Source organism: Brassica napus, chromosome C4 (genome assembly GCF_020379485.1).
Source record: "Brassica napus cultivar Da-Ae chromosome C4, Da-Ae, whole genome shotgun sequence".
NCBI lineage: Eukaryota > Viridiplantae > Streptophyta > Magnoliopsida > Brassicales > Brassicaceae > Brassica > Brassica napus.
The window spans coordinates 16,997,576-17,019,918 of NC_063447.1; the positions used below are offsets into that span (position 1 = coordinate 16,997,576).

General features: G+C 43.8%; 1 long non-coding RNA gene across 1 annotated transcript; it reads right to left on the reverse strand.

Annotated features, from left to right (window-relative positions):
- Window positions 1-16,610: 16,610 nt before the first annotated feature.
- Window positions 16,611-19,935, reverse strand: LOC106405051. The gene is made up of 2 exons (XR_001281234.3): window positions 17,626-19,935; window positions 16,611-17,498 (listed from the first exon to the last, which is right to left on the reverse strand). It is a non-coding gene; the product is annotated as an uncharacterized LOC106405051 (long non-coding RNA).
- Window positions 19,936-22,343: the final 2,408 nt, after the last annotated feature.

The window sequence follows — 22,343 nt, forward strand, 5'->3', positions numbered from 1 at the left end:
TTCATTGGTACTTATAATTGGGCGCCAAGATATATGTCAATAATATCTTCGAGATACGATTTAGATACTTTCCATATCATAGTAGGAAATACTAATGTGTATATGTATCGATGTAAATTGATCAATGAAAGCAACTGAATTCACTTTATTTCATGGTATCAGAGCATAAAATCCTTATAGAAACATTCAATTACAGCCGCCGCCGCCATAGAGCCACCACCGCCGTTGTTGAAGAGCACCGCTGCTGTACAAGCCGCCGTCTCTTTCTACTTAAACTTCTACCTTCTACTAAAAACGTAACAATTCGGTTACTGCTGGAGCTGTCACCACCGCTGCATCAAATCCTATGTTCTCGTTGCACCCCTCTGACAATCCTGGAGCCTTGATCTCCTCCGTCGTATTGAAAGAAGAAAACTACCTGGAGTGGTCGACTGAATTGAGAAACTCACTTCAGGCAAAAAAGAAAATTAGGTTCATAGATGGAACCCTTACGAAACCAGTAGCTGAACCTGATCTAAGCTCGTGGCTTGCAGCCAACTCGATGACCGTTGGATGGATTCAGACATCCATAGATCCCAAAATTCACTCCACTGTGGCTTACGAATCTGTAGCTGCAACTCTTTGGGAAAGCCTTCGTGTTCGTTTCTCAGTAGGCAACGGAGTACGAAAGCAAGTTTTGAAAGATGAGATCGCTTTGTGCAAGAAAAATGGTCAACCTGTTCTCGAGTATTATGGACGCCTCACGAAGCTGTGGGAGGAACTCCAAAACTACAACACCTTCCAAGGTGTGCCGTTGTGAAGCTGCAGCAGACATATTGAAGGAACGAGAAGATAGTCGAGTTCATAAGTTCCTCTTTGGGCTCGATCTTCCTCGATTTGGGAACATCCGGTCAACAATCACTGGAGAAGACCCACTCCCTCCTTTAAACAAAGTTTACTCATGTGTTATCAGAGAAGAGCAGAACCAGAATATTGCGGAAACACAAGAAGTCGCCAAAACAGAGGACATCGGTTTCTCTTTTAAAACACAAACGGCCCCTCAGGCCGCTGCAGTCTCTGGGCAGCGTTATCATGACCGCTCTGCTCTTTCTTGCACTCATTGTCATTTACAAGGACACGAGATGACAGAGTTTTTCCTGCTTCATGAATATCCTGACTGGTAACCGACCTGTCAACTCAGACAACAAATCTGTTCAGCGAGGTGGATGCGGAACACGGGGTACAAGACGCGGGAGAGGCAGAGTCAATAGTGCTCGCTCCTCTAGTGACAATGGCCACGATCAGATTTCTCAACTCATGCAGCTCCTTCAATATCAGCAAACAAACATCTCATCTGAAAAGTTGTCGGGTAAAACTAATCTTTCTGATGTAATAATTGACACAGGTGCCTCTCATCACATGACATGAGACTTTTCTATGCTGATAAACGTGGTTGATATCGTTTCTTCACCTGTAAAATCCGAAATGGGAATGCCTCTCGAGCTATAAAGCGTGGTGTACTGCCATTGAGCTCTGGATATTGGCTTGATGATGTGTTATTTGTTTCTGTCTTTGACTGCACATTGATATCTGTTGCAAAGCTATTGAAACAAACCGGTTGCATAGCCATATTTACAGATACTTTGTGTTTCTTGCAGGACTGTTTTTCGAGGAATTTGATTGGAGCGGGTGAAGAGCGTGAGGGAGTGTACTATTTTACTGGAATCTCAGCTGCTCGTGCACACAAGGTTTCAAAGGGAGACAATTCTTCTGGAGCATTGTGGCACCGTAGATTAGGACATCCATCTGCTGGTGTTTTACTTTCTTTATCTGAATGTGATCAATCCTCTAGTACTTTGGGAGAGATCAAGAGTTGTGATATTTTTTTTCGTGCCAAACAAACACGAGAAGTTTTTAATGATAGTATTAATAAAGCTTCAGATTGCTTTTCTCTTGTTCATGCGGATGTTTAGGGACCTTATTGAACCCTTTCCACTAGTGGTGCAATATACTTTCTCACACTGGTTGATGACTACTCTAGAACTGTGTGGATACACCTTATGTCTACAAAGACGAAAGTCTCGGGTCTAATTTGAAACTTTTGTGCTATGTCAGAACGACAATTCGGAAAACATGTTAAGTCATTTAGGAGTGACAACGGCACTGAATTTATGTGCCTTACATCCTTCTTTCAGGAGCATGGCATCATGCACCAAACCTCCTGGGTTGACACTCACTCCTCAACAAAATGGTCGAGTTGAGCGAAAACACCGACACATCCGCAACGTAGCTCGCGCGTGCCTCTTCCAAAATCATCTACCTGTTAAATTCTGGGGTGAAAGTATCCTCACAGCCACTCACTTGATAAATCAGATGGCTTCCCCTGTTCTAAAGGGCAAGACGCCTTATGAGTTACTTTTTTGCACCCGACCCAAGTATGACATGATACGCACTTTCGGTTGTTCGTGCTACGCTCATCTTTGGTCGCGCGACAAGGATAAATTTGGTACTCGCAGCAGAAGATGTGTCTTTGTAGGCTACCCGTACGGTAAAAAGGTATGGCGACTATATGATATCGAGTCAGGAAAATTCTTTGTTAGTCGAGATGTACAGTTTCAAGAAGATGTGTTCCCATTCATGAATGTTGCACATGAAACTTTACCTTCACAACAAGCACCGGATGAATCTGTTGATGCAGACTGGACGCCTCCACCTACGGGTGATCTTTCTCCAGTGACACTTTCTGAGGTTTCTCATGATATACAATCGGCGGAATTTGCTTCCATCGAACCTGTTCCGACAGATGATGCAACTGACACGGCTATAACTCCTCTGGTCACTGCAGAATCTGATGAATCACATATTGTTGCTTCACCTGAACAGTTGGGTCGCAGTCACCATTCTAATAAACCATCAGTCCTGTTGAAAGATTTTGTCACCTCTAAAGTACACTCTCCTCTTCCGCTTATGCTCTTCCACCTGGTTTCTCCGTTTCAAACTCGTCGACTACGGTTTTTGGTAAGATTCTATATCCAATAGCACAATGCTTGACTGACTTTGGTTTTTCAGCAAATCACATTGATTTCCTAGCTGCTGTTCTTGAGAGCACATAACCAATTTTTTTTTTAAATATGCAGCTCTCATTAAAGAATGGTGTGAGGCAATGTGACTCGAGATAGAGGCTCTCGAGGCTAATCATATGTGGGATATCACTAACTTACCTCCTGGAAATAAAGCTATCAGCTGCAAATGGGTTTACAAATTGAAATTTAATGCCGATGGAACATTTGAGCGTTACAAAGCTCGGCTGGTTGTCTGTGGAAATAGGCAGAAAGAAGGAACATATTATAACGAAACTTTTTCTCCCGTTGCTAAAATCACTACTGTAACACCCCCGAACCGTCCTAGGCATAGGTCAACCCACCGGCCAACAATCAAACAAGAACATGACCGACGGACGACCCACACCAAGGGTTGGAGATGAAAGGCCAACCGGCCAGCCAACAATAAAAAAAGAACATGACTGACCGTCCAACCCAACACCATGGTCCGGAAAAGCTACGTGACGGGTTAGAGACGATCCGGCCAGAGTCACAAAATTTACTCCACGACCTCGACCAGTTCGTCCACTAACACGTCCCACTGCGTCAAGGCACAAGGCTTTGCAACCTGTACCTAGAGTTAGCGTTTTCCGTTAGATCGAGGCCTAAAGCTTTTCAACCCGTACCACGACCTAACGTTGTGTTAGACCGGACTAGTCAAATATCAGAGTACTCATGTAGCGCATATAAAACAATTACTTTTATTGATTTAAGAAATATTCATACATTGAATAATTCAAGACTGGGCCCGGCCTAATGCCAAATCGAGTCAACATAACACAATTCACAATACCGTTTACAAAAGGCATGAAAATCTACACCGGCGGTCCTAACGTCCAGCACCATGCTATCCAATCATCCTTACCTAAAGCGACCTGCAAAAAGGACAACAGAGTTGGATGAGTAATCTAGTATTACTCAGTGAGCTGGCGGCCTATACCCGCAACCTAGACTCTAACCCAGACAACCCAAAATAACAATCAATCTAGCCCTAGCATGCAATATAAGCTAAGGCTAAGCAAACCGTTACTAAGTTAGACTTGGCCTCCTGCCATAATCCAACTTCCAAGTAACGGGAACCTGCATTAAAACAAGTCAACAACCAATCCCTAGTTAACCATATATACGCCTGAGTTCAGTACTCATGTAGTGTTGGACACTTAGAATATACAAGTATCATGAGCCGGTCGACCAACAATCAAACAAGAACATGATCGGCCAACCAATGATACCGCATAGCTTTAATATCCACCACCCTTCACAAGCAATCCCTCAAACACATACAGGCCAACGTCAGGCCTACACTAATAAAATACACACCAAGCCTAATCTGGTACCTAAACCAGACTTAGGACTTAATGTCAGAACCTGCAAACAAAGCAATCAACAACCACAACCACAACAATAATAAGATAGTAACTACTAATGACTCGATCTTACTCGTAACACCGTATATCGGTGCTACATTAACTCGAGGGTTCCATAACCCTCTACGACACACTACACAACACTCTAACCTGGGCCCTGGTGACTTCGTGTTCCTCCTCTCTATCGGCAATATCCTATCTCCCTACCACAAAGGCCAAAAGAAGGAACTTTCAACCGACCGCGGCCCACAGTCCTTCGGGTCACCGCGCGACAGCCCACAGTCCTTCGGGTCACTGCCACATTACACCGTCGTGTAATCACTCAGCCATAGGCCATGACCCCGTCTATCTGACTCTTCCCGATCCAGCGAATAAGGGGTTTCCTTGAACCCGCTGAATACGAGGGCGAGGAAACACTAGTCCACCCCAAAACATACCTAGCATGGGCGGGTTTCGCACCTGCTGTCGGCATAACACACACTCGACACAATTATCCCTAGGAAAGACCTAAGGGACAAGACTCCAACCCAAAACTTAACAATATATAGGAGTCTACGAAAATATCAACCAATACTCGTAGTCCAGCCTATATAGCATAGGACCCGTAGTATCAACATCACAACCAGGAGATCGGCCTATATGGCCAAGATCCCTAAACAACAACATTATCACTAAACAACTCAACCAGTTAGTCACTCCCTTACCAAGAGATGACTAACCTCAATCAACAAGATTAATTAAACGAGCAAGCATTTAATTAAATCTACTCAATCAATCTACTCAATCAATCTACTCAATCAAACCGTTACCCAGATAGTTCGGCCTCATGCTACGACACTATCTTTAAAGATAACGGGAACCTGCACTCAACCATATCAACACGCAGGAATATAGATCATGATGCATCCTAGTCCTAGTCAGGTTATTATCTCAGTCTTAATTCCATTTCATCTCAGCTAGCCCGTGCTAAACTGAGTCCGGTTTAATAAATAACCCCAAGGACTCTACCATGCAAGAATGTGAGCATTCTACTCTATATGAATACTCGATCTTACCTAAGTTCCAAGTGGAACTCAAAAAAAAACCAACTCACAAAACTACCCTAAATTCCAAGTGGAATTCAAACAAGCCAACTCACAAAACTACCCTAAATTCCAAGTGGAATTCAAACAAAACCAACTCACAGTGTTCTAGGCGAGAAGTAGCTGGTTGATCGGAGAGGACATGGCCAAAACCCAAGGGACGACTTGACTGGACTGGACTAAAACTGATCTCGACTTGGACAGAACCTCGGCTTCACCATGAAGAAACTGACAGGCCTCGACAAACTGATCTGGACTCGGACAGAACCTCCTTTAGCTTCTGGACAGTTCTTCGGACTTCCCGGCGAAGTATCGAGCAGAACTTCGACTGATCTGAACCTGTGGATCTGAACTAACTCCGGACAGCATCTCCACTTGATCGTCAAAGGAACTGAGTGGCCTGGACGAATTCAGTTGGACAGAACCGTCCCTAGGCGCTGACTCGAAATCAGTAGAGAACTGACCTCGAAAACTCTCTAAAACTCTCGAAATAGCTCGGAATCACTTGCTTTCTTTTTCTACTTCTCTCTCACGTTTTTAACTTGGTTTGGACAGGTCTGGATGTGAATAAATGAGCTGGGGTCGTGGGGTATTTATAGGAGACACCAGCCAATCAGCTTCAGGTTGGTGGCAGCCCGTGTGTCGCTTCGCATGGCTCCGGACGCATGCGCGGCGGCACCTCGTGCTCCACATGTCAGGCTGCATGTCCAGGACACATGCAGGACGCCACCACTCCTCCCACATGTCAGGATGCATGCCTGGAGTGCATGCAAGAAGCCACACCAGTACACACATGTCGATCAGCATGCTTCGGTTGCATGCGCGGAGACACCTCGTGCTTGGTCGATCCACCTCGTGCTTCTACATGTCAGGCTGCATGTACAGCTTCCATGCACGGTGACACCTCGAGCTTCTGGAGACACTCAGCTTGTTAGATGCTTGACACCACGTTCTGAACCCATGCAACGAGCCACCTCGAGCTTCTCGGTCGGTTTACGCGATTTTTTACCCTTCCGGCAAATTTCTGACCCGTGATCAATCCCAAATATTTTTCCGCTCCCGTTCTGATGCTCTAAATATTTTTAATAGACTCCAGATGAATTCTGATATCCTGTAAAAATATTTCCCGAGCCTCCGGCTTCCTCGAAGAATTCCATAATACCGAAATTAGGGTTTTCGCCCAATTTCGGGTTTTCCCGTCGTGCTTCGATCCCGTCGTGCTTGCTTCCCGTCGTGCTTAATTCCCATCGTGCTTCCAACTTATGATGTCTGCAGAATAATATTTTACTGATATGAAGATTTTCCGAGAAAACTTAGTGATGAAGAAACGTCGGTCTTCAAAAACGTCGAGCTTCTAAACCGTCGTGCTTCCAAAATTGTTATGCTTCCAAAACGTCCGTCTGATCAATCTAAGACATCTTCTAACTATGGTCGAGCAACTTATTCGACTCATAGTTCACCCACGATCACTTCTTCGACCACCTCGTTCTTCGAAATTTCCCGATCGATCTTTACCGCCCACGATTCGACCACCACAAAGACACTCGATCATTCTCTTTTTTTTTTTTTTTTTTTAACGGGTTTCTACATTCTCCCCCTCTTAATAGAATTCATCCTCGAATTCTTAGTTGCGCAATTGCTCATCTTCGCGACATTCTCCACTCGTCTCCATAACCTCTTTACTTTGGCCACAATCGTTCCTTAAGTGTCCTCCTCAAGGCCTCCACAATCGTCTTCAGTTGAATGATCGCTGGATCATCTCTTACTGTTGCTCTGCCATAACACTCTGGTTCCCCATGATACGAACTTGTCCAGATTCCTCAAATCCTTCTCGATCTTCCTTTTCCCAAATACTGATGAAGTCCTTTCCCAACGAAATCTTGTTTCCTCCCATCTGTCCAGTCCATACCACAGCCCAGTTCTCTGAATCTGTCTCTCCTCTTTCGCTTCGGGTTTGGGTTTGGCCTCGAACTCCCTCTACTTTAAGGTTTTCATCCCTTAAAGTTCCGATCAACGAACACACTTACTCGCTGCAACTCAAAAGAACAACTCACACACAAGTTAGTAGACAACTAATTCCAACAGTCTACTAACAACAACCTAGCAATGCTAATCAAACAACCTAGCAATGCTAACCAGAAACCTAACAGTGCTAACCAGAAACCTAGCAATTCTAGATTCCACTATCTCAATCATAATTCCTTAAACAATAAATCTTATTGCTGGACGTGACCGGTTTCCCTAATGCCTTTTGTGACTCATTTTGACTCGATAAATATTTAAAACCGATTAAATCATGAGTTCCGGAAGCACGGACGAAACCATGCTCTGATACCACCTATGTAACACCCCCGAACCGTCCTAGGCATAGGTCAACCCACCGGCCAACAATCAAACAAGAACATGACCGACGGACGACCCACACCAAGGGTTGGAGATGAAAGGCCAACCGGCCAGCCAACAATCAAACAAGAACATGACTGACCGTCCAACCCAACACCATGGTCCGGGGAGCGCTACGTGACGGGTTAGAGACGATCCGGCCAGAGTCACAAAATTTACTCCACGACCTCGACCAGTTCGTCCACTAACACGCCCCGCTGCGTCAAGTTCGTCCACTAACACGCCCCGCTGCGTCAAGGCACAAGGCTTTGCAACCTGTACCTAGAGTTAGCGTTTTCCGTTAGATCGAGGCCTAAAGCTTTTCAACCCGTACCACGACCTAACGTTGTGTTAGACCGGACTAGTCAAATATCAGAGTACTCATGTAGCGCATATAAAACAATTACTTTTATTGATTTAAGAAATATTCATACATTGAATAATTCAAGACTGGGCCCGGCCTAATGCCAAATCGAGTCAACATAACACAATTCACAATACCGTTTACAAAAGGCATGAAAATCTACACCGGCGGTCCTAACGTCCAGCACCATGCTATCCAATCATCCTTACCTAAAGCGACCTGCAAAAAGGACAACGGAGTTGGATGAGTAATCTAGTATTACTCAGTGAGCTGGCGGCCTCTACCCGCAACCTAGACTCTAACCCAGACAACCCAAAATAACAATCAATCTAGCCCTAGCATGCAATATAAGCTAAGGCTAAGCAAACCGTTACTAAGTTAGACTTGGCCTCCTGCCATAATCCAACTTCCAAGTAACGGGAACCTGCATTAAAACAAGTCAACAACCAATCCCTAGTTAACCATATATACGCCTGAGTTCAGTACTCATGTAGTGTTAGACACTTAGACTATACAAGTATCATGAGCCGGTCGACCAACAATCAAACAAGAACATGATCGGCCAACCAATGATACCGCATAGCTTTAATATCCACCACCCTTCACAAGCAATCCCTCAAACACATACAGGCCAACGTCAGGCCTACACTAACAAAATACACACCAAGCCTAATCTGGTACCTAAACCAGACTTAGGACTTAATGTCAGAACCTGCAAACAAAGCAATCAACAACCACAACCACAACAATAATAAGATAGTAACTACCAATGACTCGATCTTACTCGTAACACCGTATATCGGTGCTACATTAACTCGAGGGTTCCATAACCCTCTACGACACACTAACACAACACTCTAACCTGGGCCCTGGTGACTTCGTGTTCCTCCTCTCTATCGGCAATATCCTATCTCCCTACCACAAAGGCCAAAAGAAGGAACTTTCAACCGACCGCGGCCCACAGTCCTTCGGGTCACCGCGCGACAGCCCACAGTCCTTCGGGTCACTGCCACATTACACCGTCGTGTAATCACTCAGCCATAGGCCATGACCCCGTCTATCTGACTCTTCCCGATCCAGCGAATAAGGGGTTTCCTTGAACCCGCTGAATACGAGGGCGAGGAAACACTAGTCCACCCCAAAACATACCTAGCATGGGCGGGTTTCGCACCTGCTGTCGGCATAACACACACTCGACACAATTATCCCTAGGAAAGACCTAAGGGACAAGACTCCAACCCAAAACTTAACAATATATAGGAGTCTACGAAAATATCAACCAATACTCGTAGTCCAGCCTATATGGCATAGGACCCGTAGTATCAACATCACAACCAGGAGATCGGCCTATATGGCCAAGATCCCTAAACAACAACATTATCACTAAACAACTCAACCAGTTAGTCACTCCCTTACCAAGAGATGACTAACCTCAATCAACAAGATTAATTAAACGAGCAAGCATTTAATTAAATCTACTCAAACAATCTACTCAATCAAACCGTTACCCAGATAGTTCGGCCTCATGCTACGACACTATCTTTAAAGATAACGGGAACCTGCACTCAACCATATCAACACGCAAGAATATAGATCATGATGCATCCTAGTCCTAGTCAGGTTATTATTTCAGTCTTAATTCCATTTCATCTCAGCTAGCCCGTGCTAAACTGAGTCCGGTTTAATAAATAACCCCAAGGACTCTACCATGCAAGAATGTGAGCATTCTACTCTATATGAATACTCGATCTTACCTAAGTTCCAAGTGGAACTCAAACAAAACCAACTCACAAAACTACCCTAAATTCCAAGTGGAATTCAAACAAGCCAACTCACAAAACTACCCTAAATTCCAAGCGGAATTCAAACAAAACCAACTCACAGTGTTCTAGGCGAGAAGTAGCTGGTTGATCGGAGAGGACATGGCCAAAACCCAAGGGACGACTTGACTGGACTGGACTGAACTGATCTCGACTTGGACAGAACCTCGGCTTCACCATGAAGAAACTGACAGGCCTCGACAAACTGATCTGGACTCGGACAGAACCTCCTTTAGCTTCTGGACAGTTCTTCGGACTTCCCGGCGTGTATCGAGCAGAACTTCGACTGATCTGAACCTGTGGATCTGAACTAACTCCGGACAGCATCTCCACTTGATCGTCAAAGTAACTGAGTGGCCTGGACGAATTCAGTTGGACAGAACCGTCCCTAGGCGCTGACTCGAAATCAGTAGAGAACTGACCTCGAAAACTCTCTAAAACTCTCGAAATAGCTCGGAATCACTTGCTTTCTTTTTCTACTTCTCTCTCACGTTTTTAACTTGGTTTGGACAGGTCTGGATGTGAATAAATGAGCTGGGGTCGTGGGGTATTTATAGGAGACACCAGCCAATCAGCTTCAGGATGGTGGCAGCCCGTGTGTCGCTTCGCATGGCTCCGGACGCATGCGCGGCGGCACCTCGTGCTACACATGTCAGGCTGCATGTCCAGGACACATGCAGGACGCCACCACTCCTCCCACATGTCAGGATGCATGTCTGGAGTGCATGCAAGAAGCCACACCAGTACACACATGTCGATCAGCATGCTTCGGTTGCATGCGCGGAGACACCTCGTGCTTGGTCGATCCACCTCGTGCTTCTACATGTCAGGCTGCATGTACAGCTTCCATGCACGGCGACACCTCGAGCTTCTGGAGACACTCAGCTTGTTAGATGCTTGACACCACGTTCTGAACCCATGCAACGAGCCACCTCGAGCTTCTCGGTCGGTTTACGCGATTTTTTACCCTTCCGGCAAATTTCTGACCCGTGATCAATCCCGAATATTTTTCCGCTCTCGTTCTGATGCTCTAAATATTTTTAATAGACTCCAGATGAATTCTGATATCCTGTAAAAATATTTCCCGAGCCTCCGGCTTCCTCGAAGAATTCCATAATACCGAAATTAGGGTTTTCGCCCAATTTCGGGTTTTCCCGTCGTGCTTCGATCCCGTCGTGCTTGCTTCCCGTCGTGCTTAATTCCCGTCGTGCCTCCAACTTATGATGTCTCCAGAATAATATTTTACTGATATGAAGATTTTCCGAGAAAACTTAGTGATGAAGAAACGTCGGTCTTCAAAAACGTCGAGCTTCTAAACCGTCGTGCTTCCAAAATTGTTATGCTTCCAAAACGTCCGTCTGATCAATCTAAGACATCTTCTAACTATGGTCGAGCAACTTATTCGACTCATAGTTCACCCACGATCACTTCTTCGACCACCTCGTTCTTCGAAATTTCCCGATCGATCTTTACCGCCCACGATTCGACCACCACAAAGACACTCGACCATTCTCTTTTTTTTTTTTTTTTTTTTTTTAACGGGTTTCTACAACTACCGTCCGATATCTTCTTAGAGTTGCAGCTGCGAAATCTTGGGAGGTTCATCAAATGGACGTTCATAATGCCTTCCTTCATGGTGATCTTAAGGAAGAGGTTTATATGCAGCTCCCTCCTGGTTTTAAATCGAGTGATCCCACTAAGGTCTGTCGCCTACGAAAATATTTGTACGGACTCAAACACGCTCCTCGATGTTGGTTTGCAAAGCTCTCAGCAGCTATCACACATTTTGGGTTTCGACAGAGCAAAGAAGATTACTCGCTATTCTTTTACAAGAAGGGTAATACCATCGTGCATATCTTGGTTTATGTCGATGATTTTATAATTACCGGAAACGATCTTACTATGGTTGATCGATTCAAGGTTCATCTCAATGAGTGTTTTCACATGAAAGACCTTGGTAAGTTAAAATACTTCTTGGGCATTGAAGTTGGTCGTGGTCCTGATGGCTTTTGTCTCTCTCAAAGAAAGTACGCCCTTGACATCGTCGCTGAAGCTGGTCAGTTAGGCGCTAAGCCTTCTCTGGTTCCTATGGAATTTAACCACAAGCTCGCTTCTGTTAAGAGTGCATTGTTTTCTAACCCGGAAAAATATCGTCGACAGGTTGGGCAGTTTATTTATCTCACCATTACACGGCCTGATTAGAGCTATGATGTGCACATTTTATCTCAGTTCATGAAGACTCCGTTGGTCGCGCATTGGGAAGCTGCCTTGTGTCTTGTGTGTTATCTGAAGGGCTCGTCGACACAAGGCATCTTACTACGGTCAGACAGCGAGCTCACCCTTACTGCTTAATACAATATCATGTTCATCTGCAGAGGCCGAGTATCGCCCCATGGCTTACACACTTCGCGAAATCAAATGGCTCAAGATGGAACTATCTATACAGTAACTCTCATCCAGTTACTTTACACTGTGACAGCCAAGCCGCGATCCATATTGCAGCGAATCTAGTCTTCCACGAACGGACAAAACATATTGAAGCTGATTGTCATCAAGTTTGTGATGCTGTTCAAGATGGAACTATCTATACAGAACACATATCTACAAAGGAACAAGTTGCGGATATTTTCACCAAAGTTCTTCCAAAACCGACATTTGAGTATCTTTTGTCCAAGTTAGGTGTTCGAAATTTCGTACCACCTACTTGAGGGGGGTATTGGGCGCCAAGATTTATGTCAATAATATCTTCGAGATACGATTTATATATTTTCCATATCATAATAGGAAATACTAATGTGTATATGTATCGATGTAAATTGATCAATGAAAGCAACCAAATTCACTTTATTTCACTTATGTTAGTTCTTGTATGGATATAAGTTTGATTTTGGTATAGTTTGGTGTTAAATAAATATTATATAACACAAGTATCTCTTTGTAATTATCTAATACTATGTGTACCCTACATGGACTCTTGTATATATACTTCCCACATACTCAATAATACATTCATTCAGCCAATCATATATGGTATCAGAGCAGTCAAATACCTAAATAAAAAAAGCCGTTGTTTCTCTCTTTCAATTTTTGCTCCCTCACCATGTCTTAAACAAACAACTCGCCGGCGTCACACACTGAAACCATTGCTGTCTCAGCAACCTCACACCTTCTCAATGTCAATATGACAAATTTAACCAAACTCACTGGTTCAAACTTTCTGATGTGGAGTCGACAGATCCTTGCCTTGCTTGATGGATACGACTTAGCCGACTACATCGAAGGTTCCATTGGCGTGCCACCACCGACGATCACAACGGATGATAAGATCTCTACCAATCCCTCTTACACTCTATGGAAACGACAAGACTGTCTGATCAATAGTGCTTTGCTCGGTGACATCACCACTACAATCCAACCAATCCTCTCCATTGCGTCCAAGATCTGGACAACTCTCACGTTGACTTACACCAAACCTAGCCATGCTCATGTCAAACAGATTCGTCAACAGATCCAAAACTGTAAGAAAGGTGGTAAATAGATCAATGAATACTTCCAAGGTCTTACTACTCGATTTGATGAACTTGCCTTGCTTGGTAAAGCTCTTGATCCTAAGGATCAAATCGAAGCTATTCTCGATGGTCTCTCTGAAGATTACAAGACCATTCTGATCAGATTGATGGCCGTGATACCCCTCCATCCCTCCCACATATTCACGAGAAGCTTCTTAACCAGGAAGCCAAACTGCAGGCTGCTTGTCCTCAACAGAACAACGTTCCTCTTACCTCGAACTTCACCAACTATCGTGGAACCTCCAGCCATAACCGTCTTCAAAACTCACGTTGTGGAGGCTACCGTGGTAACCAAACATGGCAACAACAGCAAATGATCTCCTCATCTCAACCAAACAGTTTGCATGGGTACCAAGGTAAATGCCAAATCTGCAGTGTCTTCGGTTATAGCGCGCGTCGCTGTCCTCAGCTTCACGGACACGGCCCAAACACCACGAACTAGCCACTGAACGCACCAAACTCTATCTCCTGGTAGCCTTGAGCAAATGTCACACATGCAACACTCTAAAATCCAAATGCGTGGCTTTTAGAAAGTGGTGCAACACATCACCTCACTTCTGATTTGAACAATCTGGCACTACATCAGCCGTATTCAGGAGGTGACGAGGTTGCTATAGCGGATGGTTCAAGTATGGCTATTACTCATATCGGTTTTGCCTCTATTCCTACAGACTTTAAAACACTTTCTCTTAAAGATATTTTATGTGTTCCAAGTGTTAACAAGAATTTGATATATGTTTATCGTCTATGCAATACTAATCAAGTATTTGTTGAATTCTTCCCTGCTTCGTTTCAGGTGAAGGATTTCAGCACGGGGGTTCAGTTGCTTCAAGGCCGCACGAGCAATGATTTGTACGAGTGGCCAGTGTCCCTATCTAAACATGCCGCATTGGATACCAACTACATGGTAGCAGGCGATGAAACATAAACATTGGCGTGATGCAATGTCAAGGGAATTCAATTCGACTACAAAAAACTGAGACTTGGGACTTGGTGGCAGTAAGTGAGCAGATGAATGTTGTTGGTTGCCGATGGGTTTTCACCATCAAATATAACTCAGACGATACTATTGACAAATATAAGGCTCGCATTGTAGCCAAAGGCTATCATCAACAACAAGGTGTGGATTTTGGGGATCCCTTCAGCGCGGTTATCAAGTCAACTACAATTAGAATTGTTCTTGGCTTAGCTGTTAACAATGACTGGCCAGTACGTCAAATAGATGTCAACACCGCTTTCCTCCAAGGTCATCTACATGAAGAGGTTTTCATGTCACAGCCAACAGGTTTCTCTGATTCCGATGGACCGAATCATGTTTGTCATCTCAAGAAGACGCTATACGGTCAAAAACAAGCGCCTTGTGCCTGGTACTCTGAACTAAAGTCCTTTCTACTGCAGTCGGGGTTCAGAAACTAGCTGGCGGATACATCTCTCTTAATCAAGAGTAAGAACACAGCGTTTGTCTACGTCTTGGTATACGTTAACGACATATTAGTTACTGGGAGTAACCCGACAGCAGTCCAGCAAGTTATCAGTTCTCTAACTAATCGATTCTCAATAAAAGATATATAGAATCTGAGTTACTTCCTTGGCATTGAGACTATCCAACCATCAGAAGGTTTGCACTTGAAGCAGCGCAAATACATAACTGATCTTCTCAGTAAGGCCAACAAGCTCCACGCAAAACCTCTGGCAACTCCTCTTCCAACTCATCCCAAGCTAACACTTGAGTCTGGTACACTTCTCTCTGATCTGCCGGAATATCTGCGCATAGTTGGGAGTCTGCAGTACTTAGCTCTGAGTCGACCTGATGTCTCTTACGCTGTCAACAAATTATCACAGTACATGCATCGTCCCACCTCAGAGCACTGGCATGCAGTAAAAAGAGTCCTTCATTACCTCTCTGGCACGCTAAATCATGGCATCTTTCTTCGAAAACAGGCTGAAAAAATGACTCTACACACGTTCTCTAATGCAGATTGAGCTGGAGACTCCGACGACTACATCTCCACTATTGCCTACATTATTTTTCTTCGCTCTCATCCCATCTCTTCGTCAACGAAAAAACAGAGAGGAGTGGCTCGATCTTCGACTGAGGCAAAGTATCGAGCAGTGGCAAACACAGCATCATAACTCCGGTGGGTCGCATCTCACCTTCTCGAACTTGGCATTCCAATTACCACGGTTCCCACAGTCTATTGCGACAGTATTGGAGCCACCTACCTATGAGCGAATCCAGTTTTTCACTCTCGTATGAAGCATATCGCTCTGGATTATTATTTTGTGCATGGTCAGATACAACAGCGTCTTCTCCTAGATTTTTCTACTCTTCCAAAACAAATTTTAGGTAAGCGTATATGCATAAAATGTTTGAAGATGGTGGATTGTCGTAAAAAATTTTTTTTATTGTTTTACTAAACAAATGAATTCAAAATGCTGATAAGACAATCGTCACAAGGACAACTGCAAGGATTGTACCTCACCTTTTAGTTAAACATCTTTTAGTAAAATATCTTTCTATTGGAATTGTTAATCATGATTGATCAATCATGATGGAAGGTTACTATCAAATACACTTGTGAAATAAAACCAAAGAAATGTTCGGTCAAACCAACTCTTCCTAAAGCCATCAATAACTGAGCAAGAAAGACTGATCAAAACCCGAATTCCAATCAGTAATCTACTCAAACCAAGCACCTTGACAAATTAAATCAGAATTAGTTTTCCAAAATATGTTCAAATCGAGAACGTCTCATACTTGTCAAAGTTTGTTTAACATGTAGCAGTGGCCCAATCGGACCCACTAACCACGCTCTGTCACTCTCTACGAGCAAGCGGACTGATCACCCACATAATTTATTTTGCTCAGAGGCAGTCTAAATCAAACCTCTAAGCGAAGTGGCCCAATTGAATCCATACATTGAACTAAGCCGCTTTCGAAACGCATTTAAAAAGACACAGATATATATCCATAATAATATACATATGTATGAACAGTAAAAGAAGGTGCACCTTCACATCAAATTAACGAAACGTGAAATATCAAAATACAAAACAAAAAGGGGTCTCATCCACTGAGGTCAAACAAAAAGGAAACATCGCACATCACAACAAAAAAAACGGCCAAATAGCCAATGCAACTCACATCAAGTGCTGTCCTCAAGCGTACCTTCCCCATAACAACAGACAAACTCGGTATTGCGGCGATCAGAGACGCGAATGGCTCATCCAGAACTACATCGAAATCATTATAGTCAAGGTAGATACCTCCATCGACATGACCTTAGCCATAAACTCGCTCTCCTTTGCTTGAAGCCGATCAATAAAACTCGGAGGAACCGACACGTCGTGCTCATCCAGAAGAAACCTGAGGCAACCAAGGGAGCCAAAAACTTGATTAAACTCGACCGAAGCACTTCAGGCGACTTCTTGATCATCGACAAACTGTTGTATCCTCTGAAAATGAGGTAAATAGATTGACTTCCTAATTTTTTTCACAAAATAGACGGCTCAACCACGACGCTATGATCCTGCGTGAACTCGACTTTACAAATCTTTTTGAGGAACCTCTTAGCAGTAAAACAAGACCGCTACGATTGTGAATCTCCACCGGCCTTCCCCACAGCCAAATCCCCCTTTATAGAATACGTGTGCCGAACGTTATTTTGGCAAGCCTCCTCAACCTCGTGCAGTTTCTTCTCTGCGACACGCAAAGCCTAGTGAAATCAGCACTAGCCACGATTGGGACAATTTTTCTCGTGCTGCCTCGACGGTCGCTCGATCCCGCTCGTCCTCTTCCCTCGCTTTCGTCGATGACCGGCCTAACTTCTTGACCTAGTTGTCATAGACATAAACTTTTTAAGTTTGCCCCCTCCCCCTAATTGAGCAAGGAAGATAATACATCTGCAAACGAAGTAAATACAACTCGTTTCCGACACAAAAAAATATCCAGAAAACATACCCCACACTGCGTCCTCGCACGTTCAGTATATGTATCCTCAAAACCAAATACAACTCGTCCAGAGCAATTCCAGCTGGAGTTAGCTTCCGACACAAACTCGTGCAACCGACCGGATAGCAACGAGACAGTCCTTCCCATCATATAAAAAAATAAAACCATATGCGAAAATTAAAGGAAAACTAAAAGAGCATATTTGGCCTCCTCCGCCACGTTAGCAAATGGAGGATATGAGGTTCTTGGGGCCTCACTAACAACAAGCACACCACAAGGAGACAAAACCCCCACCACAAATAGGAGACACAAGCTCAATATAGGTCAAAGTAACTTCGCCTCCATCCGAGGACAATGGCTACAAATAAACATCGCACGGAGTGGCAAGTGGCTCCTGGACAGGTAAGTCAACTCAGTATTACTTAGGGGCATTGCCATAACAGGATCAGCAGAAAATCACAGCTCAAAATAAACCTCAGGGTCTGTCTGATTCACTGGATGTTTGTACCACCCTAACCCGATCATCATTTAACCTGTGTCACTAGGTGGCGACCTCGTTTTCCTCTTCTTATTACGGACAGCAGCGATGCATATCACAAGAGAAGGCTCACCAAATTCCAGCCATTTTTACAAGAAAACACATTATGAAACAAAGACCATGGAAATAAATTACACAATCATGAGAAAACACCCTAACCAACCCTCAAACGAGCCAGTTGCTGCAATAAACGGGTAGAGACCACATCATACCACCATTGGCAACCGACAACGAGCAACCTTTTATGATCCTCGTCAAAGCTCAGCAGCTTTGGATAAAAATAATCACGATCTACAACAACACCAAACGTCCTCTCAAAAAAATGAAGGGGATGGTGTATAGATATTACCATCTTGAGGAGTCCAAGAGCACAAAATACCCTACGCACATCTGGAACAGACTCCTCATTAACCTTGAGGCACTTGCAGCCCGTTTGGAGCGGCCTCCTCTCACCTTTCCTCGTCCACTTTGGTTAGACCCGTGTGGCGACCCACCTCAACAAACACCATGAGCAACTGTAAAGCCTAGTGACGATACCTGAGAAGCCGAAGGCTCTGTCGCGCTCGGCTCACAAGGGACCAGTAGCTCGACAGGATCTCGAGAATGCAATGACTGAGCCGTGTTGGGTGCAATCCGAACATACAAAGATAAAGAAGGCGAGGAAGCAACAAGGGTGATCGGCAAGCTCCAAGTAACAGACATCGATGAACACAGAGAAGTCTTTGACTCAACTTTGATGGGGGTCAACATCTCATAAAAGGAAACATTGACGGTATGATATGGGCATTCGTCAAAGGACAAAGCAAATGTAGTGAAAGCGATGCGACAAGCTCTTGCCCATACTCAAGACAAGACGAATTGACTAGTCAACACGTACGGACGACACAATCTGATTTGCATTCAATGCCTTGGGACGATGCGAACCAAACCTTCGTCGCAGAGAATACGTGACCTCACCTGACAAACACCGAATATATGATCTCATCAACAAAGATGGTGAACTGTCTTTTATCTTATTCCATCCGCCCATCGGCTATAAAAGAAAACATTTTATAACCGAGTAAAAGATTGACTTTTTCCTCCTAAGAGCTTAAAAGAGATTGTAGAGAGAAAACTTAGTAACCTCAATCTTTATTTGCATAACGACCTAGATTCAAATATGGAACTCGCCTTGCAATTGCAACCTCTTTCGACCTCGATCTACTTCTAATAAAAAAAACGATTTTTCCGACCTACTTTGTCCCTTAATCATTTATTAATTCCCACCTTGAACTCACCACTCCGCAATAATCATATATGCGAAATGCAGCTTCATAGGGTGGGACTATCGCATTAGATTCTTAAACCTAATCTTCTCTGTTGGACATGAGGCTACACAACAATTGTTCCACGTGAGATTTAAGGGTCGTGGGGATGACATGTAGAGGTTAGAAGTCTTTAAGATTGACATGGGCCTTCTCACGAGCTCACTACTTGCATTATGTAATACACATTTCTATTAAACCATATGGTTTCTCACCCACTACAACACATTTTCCTTAGTTATCCATGAAGGTAAAACAAAGCCGTTTAACTCTAACGTTTGGTAGATAACCATCATAATCCTATGAACGTCTAGCGTCGTCTTGATACAACCATTTGACCTTCTTTTTATGACACACTCCATTTTATAATAGAATCATGCGATTTTCCAAATTATAGTGTTCGTACTGTTACTAAGACTACAGTCGGCTCCACAACATGTTCAGCAAGCAGTTTTTGGATGAAAAAAAGCATTTTGCTTTTAGTCTCACATATTCTAAAATAAAAGAGCCACGACCACGAAACATAGATATTGGTATTGTTTGGCGCATGCGGCTCGATAATTTATCTTTTATCAATTTTTCTTCGTATTTCAAGAAACATTAAACTATGGAATATTAGTTTGTCTTCATGTGTGAGCATATTAGTGATTAGCAGCCACTTTTAATTTTTCAGTTCGGTTTACATGCTCCGATGATTACGGTAATCAAATGGGTCCCACGGATTACGTCGGACAAGTACACTTGATAGGATTCGTTGTGGTGGTCCCCATGTTAGTCATCACTCATCATCAAATACTAGCCTTCAATCATGCATTTCAAAACACCAAAACACGTTCTACTCGAGGCTAAATTCGTCGAAAATGGATTTGCTTATCTCTTTATGCGATGATAATATTGTGAGTTTTTTTTTTTTTTTTTTTTGAACTATGATAATATTGTGAGTTGTGACATTGTTTGCATATTCTTAGGTAATCTCCTTTTGGTAGACATCTATTTATTATATCAATATTGTTGTAATGACCCTAACCCTTATACCCCCCAAAGGCCATATTTGTTTTCTTTAAAAAGAGAGAAAGAAAAAGAGAGAGAGAGAGAGAAAGCTCACCAAGAGTCCTCGCCGGAGCCACCGCACGCCAGGACGTCGTCAAGCTCGTCATCACCATCAACCGCAGCTCGAGGTAACCGGAAACCGCCATGTTTTGAGTTATGTTTCGGTCGTTTTAGTAAATCGATCATAACTTTCTAACTGTAGTGAATCTCGTGCATCCAAGGCCATCATCGTGTTCCTCTCGTCAAGACGAAGCCGTAGACACCAACCGCGTCGCGATCGGAGCCCGGACGAAGCCGTACGCGCTTCCGGAAGTTTCGCCTCTGCGCGCGTGTGAGTTCCACGCGCCGCCGCCGGACCACCGTCCTCCGCCGCAGCTCCGCCGTCGCCGCCGGCCAACTTACCGGGAAGCCGCCGCCGTAGCTCCGTCGTCGCCGCCGGTGACCGACACCGGTGACTCGCCGGCGACTCGCCAACTCGGCCGAGTCGACCCGGTGAGTCAACTCGGTTAACCGGTTGGTTAGCCGGTTTAAATTGATTTCAATTCGGTTAGGCTAAACCGGTCGGTTTAAATCAATTGGAAATCAGTTAGGATAAACCGGATTAATTAATTAAATAATTAATTAATTAATTAATTAAATAATTGATTTTTGACCAGCGGGTTGACTTTTCCGTAAATATCCGTTTTAAACCGTTCGAAAGACGTTCTGACTCGAAATTTCGATCTGATTTCAGATTTGGAGTCCATTTGAGCAGCTGGAGTTCATATATACCACTTCTATTCATTGCTAAGGTGAGGGCTACTCCGTTAAATCCCGAGCTAGTTTAGTACTACCGTTATGGAAAGTTTAGTTTCGAAACATGATCCGTCTCTGTGAATCGAGTGTGTTTGAGAGTCTTGCTTGTTTATTATTATTATTGATTGTTAAACCGGAAATAGGATAATAGAAGATTCAACGGTTGATTGAAATGATTGATGTTAAGAATTGTTATATATATGTATATATATACGAGTCCATGTTTTGGAGATTTGCGGGGTGCAGAGACGTTTGTACTGGCTGCCTATGTTTGAGGAGTTTTGCGGGGTGCAGAGACGTTTGCACTGGCTGCCATGTTTGTGGAGATTTGCGGGGGTACAGAGACGTTTGTACTTACGACGCCTTAGAGATTTGCGGGGTGCAGTGTGGACTACTGTGCTAGCGACGCCTGTAAAGTATATATATTTATATCCTTATGAGGAAATGTGATATGCTATTATCGCATTGGTTGTATCATGTCTAGTCCACTACACATATGTGATTGTTCTGTGTGGTGTAATAGGCACCGTGATTGTCTCATGCTAGAGCTAGGCCTACATAGTTGTAGTGCTATGAACTGAGTCAGTGGTTTGCGGTTTAGCATCCCATACCTCACTGGGCGATTCCCCTGTCGCTCACCCCTCCTTATTTCCCCCTTTCAGGTGAGACCGACGAGCAGGAGTGATTTTACGGACCGGTGCTATTGGGCTTTTGGGCTTCTATCGTTTTATCGCTTTTATCGTTATCGGGCCTCTAGGCCTTTGGACTTTTATCGTTTATGGTATTTCGTATTTTGGATTCTCGGTTTATGTCGTACCTTATGTTTCGGATTTTATTTTATATTATGGAATTCATGCGTGGATGTGGACTTTCAAATATTTATATATGGATATTTCAGATATTTGTATTTATCGAAGTATTTTTACGATTTCGAAAGTGACGGGTGTCACGTTTTGGTATCAGAGCGGGTTCCGTCCCGGCTCCGACCCGGGATGGCGATTTTGGAGACCTTGGTTTATTTGGTTTTATTCTGTTTAAAC